General features: G+C 42.4%; 1 long non-coding RNA gene across 1 annotated transcript in view; it reads left to right on the top strand.

The window, feature by feature from the left end:
• LOC307212951 overlaps positions 1-15848 on the top strand; it is a 65426-nt gene extending 49578 nt beyond the window's left edge. The window contains exons 3-7 of the long non-coding RNA XR_013837280.1: positions 3987-4096; positions 8507-8688; positions 11971-12079; positions 12262-12422; positions 15795-15848. This is a non-coding gene — a long non-coding RNA (uncharacterized lncRNA). The remainder of the gene's footprint in view (positions 1-3986; positions 4097-8506; positions 8689-11970; positions 12080-12261; positions 12423-15794) is intronic.
• The last annotated feature ends 3027 nt before the right edge of the window (positions 15849-18875 follow it).

The raw sequence follows: 18875 nt of genomic DNA, 5'->3' as shown, positions 1-18875 counted from the left end.
CTTTCTAGAAATCAGGCTATCATACAAGTCTCTCCATATACGAAATGACTTATTAATAGGGAGGAAAATGCCAGCAATGTAGAAAATCCACAGAAGGAATTGGATTCAGCAGAGGATGCTTGGCATGTGACAAATATGTTCTGCGAGTATGCTGTAGAAGTGGGGGGAAGTAGGCAGAAGAAAATAAGCTGAACTCGTCCATAAATGACAAAACGAGAGAGGGTGGCTACACCATGTTTTAACAAGCAGTTCAAAATGACAAGTGCAGTGAAAGCCTAAGCTTGCTTACTCAGAAGTAAGCCTCACTAAGCTCATTGGAGGTTGCTCTCTAGTAAGTGAGCTTAGGATTTCACTGTTAATGTGCCTCTATTTCACAGACAGGAAAAAGAACAGCCAATGAATACTGTATAATTTGTCCAAATGGAATGAATTGTAATCAGCAGGATTTGATGCATCACACCCACAGGTGCTAAAGAATTCAGGAGTCAGTGACTACAGAATGCAGAAACATGGGGCTTATTGAGAGTGAGGACAATAGGGATCAGGGTAATAAGGCCAAGTTAGTGTGACCTGGATATCTGGGGAAACCATTCTTATTTTATGGTTACTGATTTTTATTTTCATTTTCCTTTCCATATCAGAAAAGTTTTGCGATAAGTTGTGATTGCACATTGATTTATTTTTGATTATAAAGTAGAGAAATGTTGACTGGTGGGTATATTTTTGGTGAAAAACCCCCAGATACTCAGATTGCCTCAAAGAAGATGGAGAATAATTGCTCTCTATAGCTTCTACAGCAGCCTACAAGAAGGAAGCCGTAGATTTTCCCTGCTGGAAGGCAGATTTAGATTAGATTATATAAGAAATTCTCAGCAGTGATACAAGTTGACCAATGGGACAAACTTACCTGGGGAATTTTAAAATCAGCTTTTGATGTTTTTAAGATGAGGCTGAACATCACTGGCTGACATGGTTTAGCTACAGTGGACCCTGCAATGATTCATATGATTGAGTTAAATGACTTTTCAGTATACTTTTAGGACTGTGGTTTGGCAATCTGAGAAGAAAAGAAAAAATGTGTGTTGGTTTATTGACTATGCAGATGGACACTTGCACAAGTATTATGCAGGAACAATGAAAGCATATCTATGATGGAAAAACAGCTAAGGCATCTGCCTGTGGCTTCATGTGAAAGGAAGACAGTTTTTTGAAAGTCTGGTCTTAGGTTTCACCCTTATAGACAGTGAACTTTACATGCAAATGATTCACTATGTTGCTGATGACAGAATATGGTGACACACCTCTAATTAATATACTATCTAATTTAGAATATGTTTCCTTAAACTGTTTTACACTGGGAAATATAGAAACAACTACACACAGGTCTAAACCACTGAGCCTCTTGGGCTTGCCAATCGGAAGGTCAGTGGTTTGAATCCACAGACGGGGTGAGCTCCCATTGCTCTGTCCCAGCTCCTGCCAACCTAGCAGTTCGAAAGCATACCAGCGCTGGTAGATAAATAGGTACTGCTGTGGTGGGAAGGTAAACAGCATTTACATGTGCTCTGGCTTCCATCATGGTGGTCCTTTGCACCAGAAGCGGTTTATTCATTCTGGCCACATCACCCAGAAAGCTGTCTGTGGACAAACAGCTGGCTCCCTCAGCCTGAAGCAACATGAGGGCCGCACCCCATAGTTGCCTTGGACTGGACTTAACCACCTGTTATCCTTTTCCCCCCACTGTAAACAAGTAAGCAACCTTAAACAAGCCTTGCTTTTTGTGTTTTGCTGGTCAGCCGCAGCCGCTTCTCTGAAAACCATGGTAGGAAGGAGCTGGAAGGAAGAGGGAGAGATTGGACAAATAGAGAACCCTTTTTCCTTTATTTATTTGCTTTTGCAAGCTTTCATTTCCTGGGTTCTCCCGGGTTTTTCCATTGTTTTGGAGTCAAAATTCCATGGTCGCAAACACATTTGAAATTTCCTCGTAGGAATCACTGGAAATTGCTGATTTGCTATGTGAACGCTTAACTAATAAATGATTTCCTGAGAATTCATTGTGTTTGGATAACAGGACCTGCATGTTTTTTTTTAAAAAAAATTGAACAAAACTATCTTTGAAGCGTATTTCAGTCATAAGACTTCAAGTGTCAGCTATCCCTCTGCTTTTTTGTTTGCTGGGTCACATGACAGCTGATGAAAATGGAAATTAATAGTACTTATTTTACAACATTCAACCTGAAGTTATTAGTGGCTAGAGGTAAAGTCTTTCATCTTGATCAAAAGAAGTCAAACTGATATAGACTCCTTGTGCAGAATGCTTTGCTCCGAGAAGCCTTTGGCCTCCATGCAAGGCAGCGTGGAGATGGACAGTGGAGGTGGATGGTTACATGACATCTGTGGGTGGAGGTTGAGCTGGACTTTCAAATGGTACCCACACATCATCACCCAGGCCAGGTGGTGAGTAAACAGGCAGATCAGGCAAATGATTCTGGACCTGAGGTCCTCAGTAGTGCCCGATTTGACTTACCACTGGTGCCAGACATGCCTATCTCTCACCAACTTTAGATATTCTAGTTTGCCACGGTGACATTTTCTCAACTGAAAGAAAGATGCCCAGTGCTCTCCTAGATTGCCAAAAGTCCATAGGTTGCCTAAGTGTGGTTATTAGATATAGTAACACCCATAAACAATAGCATTGGAACACTTCTTGCTGAGAGATAAAGTATGACAGACAGCACAGGAAACAGGAACGGGATGGAATTTGGCCTTACTGAGTGATGCAGTAGTTGTGCATGTTTTCATTATAAAGATAAATCTTGTTAGATTTAACTTGTGACTCAGTTGCCTGACACAGTTATTGACACCTGTGATATTGCTATGTCAACATTTTATATCTCCTGTTTGTATAGGTGAAATTGCTGTGTATAGGTCACCTGGCCTTCCTTGGTTAGAGTTAGAAAACACATTTGAAGGAGAGAATGAAACCAGCAAGCAGAAGTTATTAAAAGGACAGAGGGCCCCCCCACAAAGAGATGAATGCTTCTGTGAAATCACATACACACACACAAACACACAAAATTTCAACAGGCTAGGATTTTGGATTCAAAGCAGGATAATGTTTATAGGCACCTCTTAATATCCCAAATGTGGCAAAATATAAGATGGATATAGTTTCCCCAGCCCATTACCTCCTTGATCTTGACATCCACCTTCCTACCCTGCTTGTTCTTTACATACCTGGAGGAGCTCTGACCATTTGCATCAGGTTGTGGGATGTTAGATGACTGAGATAGGGATGGGGGAATGGACAGGAACATTTGCAGCTGCTTAATTTCCTCTCAGAAGCTGTGTTTTCCCATTTTGAACCTGGCATTGGTGAACCTCCCAAAATAGGGATGGAAATCTCGACAACAGCTCCGATTATCCTTCCCCTGGCTCCTGTTAATAATGGGTGTTTCTGGTCCGCAACATAACTAAGGGGTTATTCTAATTGTTTTAAATATAGATTTGCTAAATATAAGGATTTTCTATCACATGGGATCATTTTATTATATGATCAGATAGGTGAAAAAACACAACCATTAAGTCTCCCCCTGCCATATATACAAATTAGAAGTTATATATAGTATATATAGCTTGTCAGAAATACATTTTTTAGGGTGGTAGTCCCAGTGCCCTGGACTGTTCAATGCCTGCTAAACACTGAATTGTTTCAGCAAACGTTCCTAGCCAGCCATATTTTTAAATTTTGCTGATTTTATCTGTATTCTGATTGTTTTATTATGTCTACTTGTTTTAAAAGTTTGTTGTGTGTTTTTTGTATTTTTGAGTAAGTATTTTATAGTGTTTTAGGTAAATTTAGATTTAGAATAAATAAATAGCCTATAAATTGTGTTAAATAAAAAAAAATGTCACAAGATAAGTAGAGATCTAACAATATGTGAAAGTTTTTTTCTTTTTCTTTTCTTTTTCTATTTGGACAAAAGGATCTGATCTCCAAAGTGTATAAAATCTTGGTGGAGAAATGCACGAACATATATAACCAATTAAAAGAAAACTGGGAGAAGGAATTTAAGATGGAGATCAGTGATGAAAAGTGAGTTTGTAAAAATCAACCAAGAGAATTGTTATAAAAATATTATATGAATGATATCATACTAAATTATTGACCTTAATTTCTGGCATGTGCTTGAATTCCTACCACAGAGAGGTCTGGAATTACCATTGTAATTAGGGTTGGTGTTATGTACTAAGCTTGGAGCCTAGAACAATAGGCAGGTAGGATCCTAGAATGCAGCAACTGATTGGCTTGCAGGAGAAGACCAATCAGGCTCTAGGAGGAAGTTAATCAGCCTATTAGGCTGGTAGGATCGTAGAATGCTACAACTGATTGGCCTGCAGGAGAAGACCAATCAGGCTCCAGGAGGGAAGCTGAATCAGCCAATCAGATGGGACTTATTGTGTAAATAATGTATATAAAAGCCTGAAGTTTTGGGGGGAAATTCAATCACTGTTTTACAAGCTGCAATAAAGAGCATGAAATCACTGCAGGACTCGGAGTATATTTCATTTGGCAAAGATGCAGTGTGTCTTGTGTGGTGGGGTGGGGGCAGAAACAATAAGCTGCTCTTACCCCTTCTTTCCACAGGTAGATAAGGAATTTGGCCCAGTTCTTCCTGCATAGGCCGTTTTTACACCATTAAAGAATAAAGAATTATGTTTGTTTAAGTAAACAAAAAACAAAAAAACTCTACCACCTCAGAAGTTGTTTTGTAGTGCAACCAGAGGCTGAAGGATGAAAAAAAGTATAGGTTTACTCACAAATGCATTATTTTATAATTTGCTGAGGCTCGCCTAATAGCATGATTTTTCAAAACTGTATACCTTCCAGGCCTTGTTATATTTGATTCACCCAGTATTAAAACTGCATTTTGCTTTGGTTAGCATTTTGTGGTTGCCACAAAAGCCTCATAGCAATGAAAAGTAGAGACTGAAATGAAAATCTGAAATGAAAATCATTAGTCTGCCTGAGATATCTCAAAGGGAACAAACCCAGTGATACTTTGGACTGCAATATGTTATTCTCCAAATTATAACATTTGTGCCCGACAGAGGAGCAATAAGTCCCATTTACAGCCAAGGGAGTTAATCAAATAAAAGTTATTGAATGCACAGTAATCGTTAGATAGCTGGTGGTAGAAATCTTCCATATATTGTGTAATTAGTATTAAGTGATGGATTCCCTCCTGTTCTATGTAAGCATGCTTGCACAGTTACATAGAGCCCAATAATAGAAAATATATATGGCATGGAATAGAACTTTGAAGTGTATCTGTTATCTCTCTGGTAACACAAATATTCTTAGTAGGCTTTTTAGTTTTTATCTAAATAGCTCTTCCATGTTCTTTGCTCTGCTGAAGGTGAGAATAAATAAAAGCTTTTATTTTTGGTGCAAATGCATTGGAATAGTGCTGTGGGTGTTCAGGAACAAATCTCAAGCAGAGAAGAATGAGGGAATTCACTTATTTTGAACTCAAGGGAAGCAGAAGAGTTTCTGCTTTTTGCTCTCATACTCTGTGTGCCTTGACACAGAGCTGCTGAGTTTCGATCTTCTTTTTGACTCATGTCACAGAATGCAACAATGGAGAGAAGAATGAATATTGTCGCATGTGCTCTGAAAAGGAATGAAACTATATCTAAACACTTATAGTTAATATGGATTTGAAGTAGGAGGTTGTTTAAATGGCGAGAAAGTGAGCCGGGCGGAAGCATAACACGGTTGCTGAAATTCCTTTGGTTTTGCATTGCAATTAATCTGGGCCTGTCAAATTATTTTGCTACATGTTTGGCTACTAATCTGAGGTTACATCTACACCATACTTTAAAAGCACATCTAATGCACATTTAAAGGCATATGATTATAGCGTTAGCATTTTTTTTTGCTGCAACAGTGTGATGAAACTGCAATAGAAAGCTAATGCTATTCTAGGCTACATCAGCAGAAGCATGGTGTCCAGCTCAAAGGAAGTAATAGTCCCATTCTATTCTTCCTTGGCCAGACCACACCTGGACTACTGTGTCCAGTTCTGGGTGCCACGGTTTAAGAAGGATATTGACAAGCTGGAACATGTGTCGAGGATAGTGACCAGGATGATTAAGGGTCTGGGAACCAAGCCTTCTGAGGAACAGTTGAGGGAGTTGGGCATGTTTAGCTGGGATAAGAGGAAACTGAGAGAAGATACAATAGCCATCTTCCAATATCTAAAGGGCTGTCACATGGAAAATGGAGCAAGCTTGTTTTCTTCTGCACTGAAAGGTGCAGGAGACCTGATTCAAGTTACAAGAAAGAAGATTCCTATTGAACATTTGGAAGAACTTTCTGACAGTAAGAGCAGTTCGACAGTGGAACAGACTCCCTTAGAAGGTGAATGAATGAATTTATTAATACGGTCACAGACCAGCATCACACACACAATATCACAGATCATAAAAATATCAGAAATACAAGGGACAATATGAATATAACAAGGCTCTAAATATAAAAATTAAAATTAATTGTTAGCGTGTCCCCAGTAATTAACATTTAGGGGTTTGAACATTATGGGATACCACTTGCTTCCTGCGGTTGATTGCAAACGCACAGAATTTAGCTACATTTAATGTAGTCTTGGGATTCTTGTCCTCTAACAGTAGTTTTAAACTATGGTATTCCAATTCTTTCCTGGACTTTTGCAAAACAGGTGTAATAAAAGTCAAACGTATATCCTCATAAAGACGACAACGTAATAGTACATGTGAGGCAGTTTCAACTTCCAACGAACCACAAGGACAGACCCGTGCTGTGTAAGGTTTACCCTCAAATCTGCCCTCTTAGAAGGTGGTAGACTTTCCCTCAATGGAGGCTTTTAAGCAGAAGTTGGATGGCCATCTGTCATGAATGCTTTATTGGAGATTCCTGCATTGCTGGAGGTTGGACCAGATGACCCTCAGGGTTCCTTCCATCTCTATGATTCCATGGTTTCCCCCAGAGAATTCTGGGAACTGCCATTAACCCCTCATGGAACTAGAATTCCCAATACCCTTAACAAACCACAGTTACCAGGATTTTTTGTAGAAAGGCATGTACTTTTGAATGTGTGTTAAATGTGCTTTAAACGTATGTGTGGATGTGACCTGAGAAGAGGACTAGGCCATAAATCCAATGGTTATCATGGAAAAGCTGAACTGTAGCCTAGCAAGGCCTGTCTGTGAACTAATCCTACAGAAGAGGGGATACTCTTTCTACATTTGTGGGATATTTATGGCACAGACCTCATAAAACAAGAAGGCTGTTGGGAACTGACAGTCAGCTCCACATAAGACTTTCCTGCAGCGCACAATGGGGGGAAAATACATTGTAAAAACATTTGAAGTATATACCTCTCCCCCCTCCAATGCCAGAATGGAAAACTTATTTTCAGTGAAAAATTAACAGGTGAAAAAACCCTACTGGTTTAATGCATGCCCTTGATGAAATCAGACAGAGACTTCTGTGAATGGAACTTTAAATAATAATATCTCAGCGGTCTTTGGTCATTTTCATATGTTGCACTTTTTATCTCCTGTGACAGCAGTCTTGTTGACCCCTTCAAATGCTGCCCTAGTCAATCACTGTAGGGCGCCAGCCTCATCATGCAATGACATTTTAACATCAGTTGTTTAAGACATTGGGAAAAGCCTTCATTTTTATATTCCCCTTTTCTCCTTCATAAGACATATGAAAGTACTGCAATTCCTACTTAGGCTGATCGTTTGGGAATATTCAATTTTGCTAAACTGTCTAAAATTATATTTGGACAACTTCAGACCTGTCAATACCCTAGAAGAATTTTGAAACCATGTATAAGTTAGGAGGATGGAACGGAAAAATAGTTTAAACCTAAGGGGTGGGGAACAGTGAGAACCTTGGAAGTTGGTGCCATTGACTTTTGACAGGTATAATGGCCCAATACAGGGAGCCATACTTAAACACTGGAACTACTGGCAGACATACCTGGATGTAGAGCAAAACATTATATATTATCTCTGTAATTCAAGAATGTGTATTTTTATTTGTTGTGTGGGATTGATAGAACCCTGCATCTGGACGAGTTTCATTCATGGCATAGTTAGGAATTTATTACTCAAAAGCCTAAGGGCGGGTGTTACTATCATACAGTAATTTACAGATTTATAGATAGTTTCCCCCCTATCAGAGGTACTAACCATTATTACTTTTATTAATTTTGTAGTAGATCATCTATACTTGGCCACTGATGAAGGCTAAAAGCTGAAACAAGTCTGGCCAAGGAGCACCTGTTTTCAGTTGGCATGTGCTTTATAAATAGAGTGTAGGAATGCTTTATTAATATGTGTTTGTAGTTTGGATTTTATTGAATATTAAATATCTATTGCTATGTTTGTAACTTCTTATTGAGCATTTTACCCTTATTTTTGTTTATTCTGTGATTGTTGTTGTTTTGCTAAGGAAAGCACAGCTTATTTCCTTGTGGCTATATGATACATTACCAGAGGAGAAATGACCGCTGCAAAGGAGTGCAGAGAGAATAAACGCCACGGTGTATCTGCAGCAGCATAACTGGATGCCTTCATCTGCCCCAGCTGCAACAAAACATGTCTCTCCCATATCAGTCTCTACAGTCAGAGCAGGTACTATAACTCTCCAACAGATGAAATTTACCCCAAAAGGCACACTGCTCCATCATCTCCCGAGACAGACGGATGCCAACAACAATACAGTACAATTTGCTGCATCTTGTGTATTCTACAGCAGCCTGACATTCTTTTAGTTGGCATTTTTTATATGACCAGTACAGTACTTCTGCTCTGATCTCCTCGTGCTCAGTATCTGGAGGGGCACCAAGGTTCTCACAAAAGGGAAATATGTGAAATTTTGAAAGGCAGTTTGTATTTGCTGAGAGTGAATTATCTGGCAGCTTACCTGAAATGCAGGCTTCATTTAAGTCAATTAGAGTTTTGGGTTGACTAAAGTAATGTGATGGGATACATCTAGTACAGACCACAGAACGTAACCTTTCAGATGTCTCTATATTAGCCTTTAAAACAATAACAACATAAGGCTCTTCCTTTCCCCTGCTCATTCTCACTTTATCAACTGGCAGATGGGTGATTTTTACTTGTTAAGGTGAATTGACTTCTTACAAAGGCTTTTCCACTGCACTGCCATAAATCAGTTGGAAAAGATGGCTGTGAGAACAGTAAATCAGCACCCTGGGCCTTGTCATTTTACCATCCAGCCTGCATGCTGGGAGCCGACATTTGTTCCCAGCAACCGCTCAAGTGAAAAGGTGTTTTAAAAATACTATATATATATATATATATATATATATATATATAAAATTTGCACTTCTTTGAAACTTTGGAAAGGTGTTGGCATTGGGCTGTATTTTGCTTGAATAAAAGGGAACTGCAGCAGCCTGCAGAGACATATTTATTTGAAACTAAGGGCGAAATCAGATGGGAGGTCTCAACCTTGAACATACTGATGTGCAGGAAACACTCCATGAGGAAGGTATGTAAGCCTGTGTAGAACTGGAGGTTTACTATTGCAGCATAGCTTTAGTCATGCACAGATTTAACTCGCCCAATGTTGTGAGAATGCTCTACCGCAGGGATGGGGAATCTCACATCTGGTGGGGAGATGTGGCCCTCCAGACCCCTCTATCTGAACCTCAGATCTGTCCCCAGGCCACGTCCGTTCTCCACAAGTCACACCCCCACAGGCCCTGCTCCTCGTCCTCCTGGAGTGTTTTTGCCAGTCTGGAATGAATGTGCCCTGGAACTCTGATAATTCTTCCTGCTTCTGTGGGTGGAGGAATAGACTGGGGCATGTGTAGAAACTGACCTACTGTAACATTTATGTCCTTTGCTCTGCTCACTTCTCTTCCTGCCCACCCCTGGCACATGGCACAAGGATTACATTTCTTGCATGTTGTTAAGTTGTGGGTGAACATATCAGACAACACAGCGATTCTTCAAACAGCTCTTGTTTTTATTCACAGGCCAGAACAGAACTGAACTGAAGGGTTCAGCCAGCCTGCTTATACAGAGCTCCACTAGAACGCAACATTTTCTGTAACTATCCAATCACTGAACGTCACTTTCAATCCCTTATTTGCATATGTGGACCTGAGTGAAAACTGTCTACAGTATCCCCCTGCTGGCCCTGGATGAGAACTTCAGTACATAACACATGTCACAGTTCCTGACATGAATCTAATTGCCTCTAATCCCACATGCATATTTCCAGTGCAGAGATGGACTGTAGCGCAGCACCAGAGCATATGCCTTTCATGAAAAAATGGGTTCCACGTTCAGCCCCAGGCATCTCAAGATAATGGCTAAGAAAAATTTCCTGTCTGAAACCCTGTAGTCGGTGTCAACAATATTTTAGGTATGGAAAAGGTTTAGGCAGCTTCCCAGGTTTTTATATGGCTATACAGTGGTGAGAGAAAACGAGTTCTGCATTTGTTCAAAGGTTCACTTTCCAATATAATAATTATATATGTTTCCCACACATATATTCTATATCACATATTCCATGGTTGAAGCCCAGCTGAAATTGTGGCTTGATAGCGAAACTGGACATCAGAGGTTCTGAAAGAGACTAGATGTCTGATAACTTCAACTTGGGTTTTCAACTTGCACTTAGAGAATTGCACTATATATTTGAATCTTTTTGAGGCTCAGAAGACGCCTTCTTCCAAATATGTATTTATTTATCTGTCAAAATGCATATCCTAACTTTATACAAAAGATTATTGGCAGTTTACAACCCAGAAAGATAAGACAATGCACATTGATGCAAACATATTAGAATTCCTGCTTAAAGGCAGAAGCAGCATGAAATCAACTTTTTAAGAAATTTCTGCAAAGTCTCACTGAAACAAAACATTATTAATCGCCAATCTGAAAGCAAGCAGCAGTTAGGCCAAGAGGTCCTTCCTGATGAGACTATTCTAAATATTGAGGCTCAAAGCAGAATAGGCCCTGTTTCAGGCATCTGCTTGTCAGGGTTCAGCCATACCCAGATATGGAACCAGGGGATTCTTTGGAGAAGATCTCCACTGTGCCAGCAGCTCTGAATAGCCAGTGTAGTGTAGTGTTTAGAGTGTTGGACTGGGACCTGGGAGACCAGGGTTTGCATCCTCACTCAGTCATGAGACTTACTGGCTAACCTTGGGCTAGTCACTGTCTCTTAACCTAACATAGCTCACAGGGTTGTTTTGTTGATAATATATGGAGGAGGAGGAGGAGGATAACTATGGATGCCACCTTGAGCTCCTTAAAGGAAAGGTGTCCTCATAATCACAATCTCTCCTGCAGAACCAGAGGTCTCCTTACATATTACCTGGATTCCTGTCTGACACGTCCCCCTGTCTCTCCCATCACCTCCAGGACCACAGGAACAGAAGGGATGGTGAGCCACACAGAAGCTTCAGGGCCACCAGTGAAATGCCCAGTTGCTGCATGTGCAGCTATTCGGAACATGGGAGAGGCACATGTAAGCACCTGCCTTTATCAAGGCCCTGCAGAGAACCAGGAAGGAAACCTCCAGCTTCCATTATAAACTCTCAGACTGAGCTGCTTTGTTGCAAAGTATTGATTCTCCATTGCAAAGCTTTCTTATATTAGGGAAATGGACACTAATTCCAGGTTGGGGGACTGAAACGGACTCAAAGAGAAATAACCTTCATTTCCCTGGTAAATATCAACCCAGCTGATGAACGGCCAACCTGCTTCTGCTTCTTCCCCAAAGTGGTTTGCTACCCAAGAGATTTGTATAGCTAAGGAATGCACTCAGTATCTCCTCTGGGCCAGTCCTGGTTGGTAGGTGTGAAACTATGTTTTAGTTTACTTTATTTATTTTCTCTCAGTCAACTAACTTTTGCTCCATCTCTTTCCATTTAGAAAATGTTGTTGGTTTCCACAATCTCTCCAGATGTCAGCCAGATATGCCTTACGCGTTGTAACCCTACCCATGTCTACTGCTGTTGAATTCAATGGCGCCTGCTCCCAGGTGAGTGGGCATAAGATTGATGTATTGACAATGACATCTCTGTGAAACCGAGGGAACTTTGCTTGCAGTGACTGTAAGATCAAACCTTGACAGCGGTAAGAATGCTGAGATAAAAGGTCACTGAAGTCTTTGAAAGGTTTCAGAAAAGAAGTCGCTTAAAGTGTGACCTTCCTTTATTCCAGATCTTTGATATCCTATCAAATAATTATCATGCAGAATTCCTCAGAAGGATAATTTACTCAGATGGCTTAGGTTCCACAAAGGAGAATTATGAACCGTAATATTAAAAAAAAAAGAAAAGATGACTCATGCCAGAAACAGCCCCTTTCTTGGCCAATGCTGAGTAAGTATTATCTCACTGTTTAGCCAAGTCAATTGCTTTTGTTGTTAAAAAGGTTCCCCTCTTGGATCTGAGCTGCTGGATAGGCTTTTGTGGTGGGTGGGTTGCAATTTTAGCTAATGAGCCAGGCAGTGCAGTCTCAGTGCTTTGTAATGGCTTTAGTCGCATTTGACTTCATGCACGAATAGTCAGAAACCAGCCAAAAGGAAGGTCAGGCAACATGCTGATAAGGAAATGATCCTAAATCTCCATTTGGGGTGATTTCATTGCAAAAATGCTTACTCTTGTGACAAGGTCACATTAGAATTTGAATCATCGCCTTTCCTTTTGGCTTTGTTCAACACTACTTTGAACAGCTTCTTCCTGTTGCGGGTTCCTTTTAGCTATTCATGTCAAGTGCCGCTGAAAACCTGTGTTGACTTCCTGTTGTTGTCCCCCCCCCCCTTTGGAGTAACTCCTACTTTGATTACTAAACAAAACTTTGCACAGCTGATTGGCATGTGGGGCCTTCAGGTGTTATAACTGGACAACAGACCTGTCTGGTTCCCAGGTACATGAACTGTCCATAGCACAGGATATGTGATATGAGTATGGACAGAATTTATTTACTTATTGCTTTAGAAAGTGATTTAGTGTTACAGACAAGGAGATGCTTGATTCCAAACACTTTGGATTAGACTTCACATCTAAAGTGGGGCCTTGGTCCACTTTTCTGAAGCTTTGTATGGCCCCTCCTTGACTGTAATGTGGATCAAGGAGGATCTAATTCCATCCACACCCACACACCCACCCACACACACACACACACACCCCAATCCACAGCACGAGTTTCACTTTCCTGCTGCGTTCTTGATGGAGTAGGCAACATTTTATTTATAAAAATTTGGAAGTGTGCACTAAAGTAGTACTTGGACCAATATACAGAACGGCTCTATATCACACTATTATTCATTGAGACACAGACCAACAAAATATTCAACACTGAACTTAAATGCAAGTAGGGGCAGGGTTTGGTGGTGCCACTGCTGTATCTGCAGCCCTGCTGCTCGTGGCTGCTGTGGTGAAAGGTGTGGGACAGGGCAGGTGCATCATTCAGACCCAGATCGGGCCCAATGCCATTATGTGACAGCTTGGAATTCAGAAGATGCCAGGCCAACTCAGCAAAACAACCTCCCTGCCGTGCAAACACCCTGTTTGGGGACCTTCTGCTGCCTGCTGCCAACAGGTAGTCCATCACAGACACACCTGCTCATTTGTACATTTGGCAGCCAGTGAGGGGCTGGATCAGTCAGGAGAACTGAGTGGAAGGATACAAATACCCTTCCAAAATGTCCATGATGCTTTGGAGAAGCTTGCTTTGTTTTGGACCACTTTGAACAAATCCCACTTCATTTTGGAGCAAGTCTGAGTACTTCCAAAGTGGCCCACTTTGGTTCAGTATCCAGCTATTTTCTGAAGTGGATGCACGCTAGGCATTGTGTGGCGAGATTTAATTGCTGGTCAGTAATGACCATATTGTAGTAGTGACATTTACAAAAAAAAAAAAAAAAAAAAGGAACAGCTCATCATACTTGGCTGAATGTGGCCACATGTCTTGATCTCGGACACACAAAGCCTCTGTATTTGTTTTTCAAATTCTTATTTATGGAAGTGTCCAAGTATAACAGTCAACTTGTAAAGGGACCATCAGTGGTCTGAGAGAACTGTAGGGGCAGCTCCTCACCCATCTTCCCTGAAACTTCTCTGAGGAAAGGTGGAAGAGAACAAATCCAGGCCAGGGATCAGAGCCATCAATTCCGGAGTTAGCTTGAATATTTTGTACCATTTGTTTGTGTGAAGATTTGAAACCGTAAACGACCGGGTGGCGCTGTGGGTTAAACCACAGAGCCTAGGGCTTGCCAATCAGAAGGTCGGTGGTTCGAATCCCTGCCACAGGGTGAGCTCCCGTTGCTCGGTCCCTGCTCCTGTCAACCTAGCAGTTCGAAAGCATGTCAAAGTGCAAGTAGATAAATAGGTACCGCTCCGGCGGGAAGGTAAACAGCGTTTCCGTGCGCTGCTCTGGTTCGCCAGAAGTGGCTTAGTCATGCTGGCCACATGACCCGGAAGCTGTATGCCGGCTCCCTCGGCCAATAAAGCAAGATGAGCGCCGCAACCCCAGAGTCGGTCACGACTGGACCTAACGGTCAGGGGTCCCTTTACCTTTTAGGTATAAAATTGTGGGTTAAAGAACAACATAACTTGATTAAAAATTGCTGTGCGTTCCCCCCCCCCTTTTTAAAGGAGCTTCCTAGCCAGCTTTCTCCCACTTGCCAGTATGATTTGCTTTATGTTGAATATAGCATGATTTCTGGTCACAGGATGTTCATAGAAAGGAGAATGGTGATCTTGTGAAAGGGCAGGCAACTGTGGGAAGAGTATGGATAACTGACTGGAGCAGGGGTAGCTAATGGAGTCCTTTCCAGATGTTGTGAACTGTAACGTCCAACAGCCCCAGGCAATCCGTGACAATGATAGTCCACAATGTTTGGAGGATGCCATGTTGGTGCCCTCACAAGGAGAGCCACCTCTCCAACCTTCCAGATGTTTGGGATTCCAAATACCACCATCCTTGACCATTGGGCATGCTCATAGTGGCCGATGGGAGCTGTAACCCAAAACATTTGGAGGGACCTGGGTGGGAGTATCAGGATACAGATGGCTGACCAAAAATATTAGTTATTATATTTTTATGCATGGTTTTTAGTGATAAATACAAGCATTGCTTTGTTTCTTGGGAACAAGGCAGATGAATATGTGAACATTCCAGCTATTTTACTGAAGCCATACTCCGCCAGTTTCCTTTTATTTGTTTTTCCAATTAGGTGTTTTCATCCGTTGGTTCTCACATGTTATCATCACTGAAAATGGCCCCCATGCCATCGCCCAGCACCCCAGGGCATCAGGGCCCGCCTAGGGAAAAGGATCCCCTTTTTAAAAGGGGATCCTGGAATCCATTACCCCCCCCGCTAGCCTTTGGAACCCAATCGCGGGGGGGGGGAGGCCAAAGGCCCCAGGCTTACCTTTTGGAGCAAGGAAGTCCAGCGACGTCCTTCCAGGAGAAGCTCTGGAGCCAAGTGAGGATTAACAATTAAGATCCACCCTCTATTGTGTGGGCAGGTAATCCCTCCCCTTACCTGGCCTGGTTTCCCTGGCAATGCTTCCCCCAGGTGGGATTGGACAACTCACTGGGGTAGGCGGGGACCTCCAGGTATCCCACCTGAGGGAAGGCAAAGCCTATGCTGATGGGGCCACTCCAGATCCAGGGCTGCACGCGTCCACGCAAAAGGCGCCCCTCGTTTTAAGTGGGGAGCGGTCATTATTTGTTTTTCCAATTAGGTGTTTTCATCCGTTGGTTCTCACATGTTATCATCACTGAAAATAAAAATAAATAAAAATCGGCACCTGACTTTTTCCTTGCCCCTCCCCCCCAGAGGAAGCATTTCACATTGGCACCATAGCCATCAAAGCTGCGAAGGCACAGAGGCAAATCATCACCTTGGAATAAAACATCCTCCTCCGTTTTTGTTTCCTTTTCTGCACAAAAAAAGTATTTTGAGACATTTTGCAGATGAAAGGTAGGATGCTAGACAGGAACTCCTTTGAGCTTTGCCTTTGCATTCAGACAAAAATCACTTAGCAGGTTTTGATGCATGCAAACTGGGAGAGGCGGGAGTGGGGGTGGAGAGAATGGGCAGCCGCATCACGATCAACCAGGCATTGTAAAGAGCATTAAATTTGCTTCTCGTTAAGAAAGAGTAAATTCAATTAGAGAGCCCTGTGGAGCGACAACAGTAAAAGGATAAGACCTGAGCTTTACTGCAGAAACAAAGGCCTTGATTCGATGCACAGTTAGAATTGCTTAATTGGATATTCCATCATAGGATGCTATCAGATTTTGTTACTTATAATGCATTCTTCCACACCCACCCACCCACCCATCCAGACCTGCTAGAATTTGATTTCTCACTGACTGTTCTCAATGTACACCTTCAAAGTAAAAATAAATTACTTGGATTTGGAGAATATTATCAATCATCTTCTCTTCAGAGGTAAGTAGTGATGTGTGTAAAAAAAAAAATCCCAGCAGCCACTGGCTCCATTTCCCATATTCACCCTTTTATGTCTTCATTGTAGAAGAGTCTTTCAAATTTTACTTCAGCACTTTTGCACAAAACCCAACTCTCAAAGCCGAACAGACTGACTGAAAGTGCTTTTTTTTTTTTTCCAGGGGTTGGGGGCGGTGTCACACAAAGATCTTTACCCTCTACATCCTTATAGCTGTGAGCTATTAAATTGGCTGAACATAGTTTAACTACAGTTTTTGTAGAGTCAATTATTAATGAATATTTCATTCTATACACGGCATTGCTTTGCCAAATGGCAACTGCTGTGAAGTTAATTACTTTGCAGTTAGGTTTTAAGGTGAAAATCAAAAGGAGCTAGGGCTTTTTCTTTTCTTTTTGCTGCAAAATTCATCCGCAGAATCAGTTGTGTCATTGCAAAAGAATGCTAACGGTATGTTTTCACAAGCAAGCAAAGCAGGCAAGAGTCATCTTTGTTATGAGCATGGCTGATAAAGCATTGACAAAGCCATGGTTCTGGCAAAGAATGCATCCTACAGCTTTGTAGCTGCACGGCAGATGGATTCTCAGACTTCTCAAAGCATTGGGCGCGCATCTATCTCTATATCTATCTATCTATCTATCATCTATCTATCTATCTATCTATCTATCATTAGTTTTCAACCCATTGAGCTCCCAACATTCAGCCAAGTAGAAATGCTTTTCACAGATAAATATGCTCTGAAAATACAGATGTACAAACTGCAAAGGGGAAACTTCCCTGTTGTGTCCAGCTACTACTTTGTGTAGTTACTCTGCAGATATTTTGGCTCTCCCTGGGCATCAGAAAGAATCAGGAAGTGGCAAGATAGCAAAAAATTTAAAAGGCTTCCTGTGATGAGCCACTTCTTATTTTCACACTCAAGTGGGGCATATGACTAAACTTGTTAACTCCTCCAGACTTGAAAATGGGGACTCTTTCTTGTGGAATTTGGAAACTAGCACTTGGTTTTCTTAAAAGGTGCACTATTTATTTGTTAGGTAAAGGTAAAGGTACCCCTGCCCGTACGGGCCAGTCGTGTCCGACTCTAGGGTTGTGCACTCATCTCACTTAAGAGGCCGGGAGCCAGCGCTGTCCGCAGACACTTCCGGGTCACAGGGCCAGCGTGACGAAGCTGCTCTGGTGAGCCAGCACCAGCGCAGCACACAGAAACGCCGTTTACCTTCCCACTATAAAGCGGTACCTATTTATCTACTTGCACTTAGGTGTGCTTTCAAACTGCTAGGTGGGCAGGAGCTGGGACCGAAAGACAGGAGCTCACCCTGCTGCGGGGATTCGAACCGCCGACCATACGATCGGTAAGTCCTAGGCACTGAGGTTTTACCCACAGCGCCACCTGTGTCCCATTTATTTGTTACCCTTGAACAATTACTAGATGCTATGGCCCAAATCCTGAGCAGATGTTAGGACTCAGTTATGGAATGGGGGCAGTCTCAAATGTACCATTTTGGGGTACAGTGATTGAAAAGTGGTGACCTCAGATCTCCCAACACATCTGGATGATACTGATTATTGGAACCCGTTTCATTTGGGTTTCTGGCCAGGGCATGTGACTTAGTTTGCTTTGGTCACCTTGGTCAATGCTCTATGCCAGGAACTGGAGCAGATCAGTGCAATCCTATTAGTTCTGAACATATGGGCAACTGGTGATGCCATTAACCATGGTATTCTTCTGCAGCACCTGGTAGGATTGAACCTTGGGAGTACTCTAAACAGCTCTGAATGCATGCATTATTGCAAAAGAACAGTTGTAAGTACACTCTAAACTGTGCACTCCTGATTATTCCTTGGAAGCTGTGGCCAGAGCCGTCTTTCCCATAGGGCTTAGTGGTGCGTTGCACCAGGGCGCCAGCCTTTCAGGGGCACCCCAGCAAGTGGGGGAGCTGCGCAGCTTTGCTGGCGGCCTCCCCTTTCCCTGCACACCTGCCAGCTGCGCCCCGCCAACCATAAGGCTGGTGGTCGTGCAGCTTCCCTCCCAAGCCTCCTTGGGAGCAGAGTGATCCCCGCAGAGTCTTAGGATGGAAGCTGTGCCCTGCCAACCATATAGCTGGTGGGCATGCAGCTTCCCTCCCAAGCCTCTGCGGCGACCGCTTTCCTCCCACGGAGGCTTGGGAGGGGTGCAACTTCACTCCCAAGCCTCTGCGGGGATCGCTCTCCCGCACCGGCATGGGAGAGAGTCGCACCCCCCCCCCGGATGGCTGACAGTGCGCAGCTATGGCCACCCCAACACTATCCATGGTAATTTGGGGGCACTGGGCGGATATTAGTACCCTGGCACCACATCTGCTAAAGACA

The sequence above is a fragment of the Podarcis cretensis genome, assembly GCF_951804945.1.
Source record: "Podarcis cretensis genome assembly, chromosome: 3".
Lineage (NCBI taxonomy): Eukaryota > Metazoa > Chordata > Lepidosauria > Squamata > Lacertidae > Podarcis > Podarcis cretensis.
The sequence above is the reverse complement of the archived record's forward strand: the minus strand, read 5'-3'. Positions and strand labels throughout refer to the sequence as shown.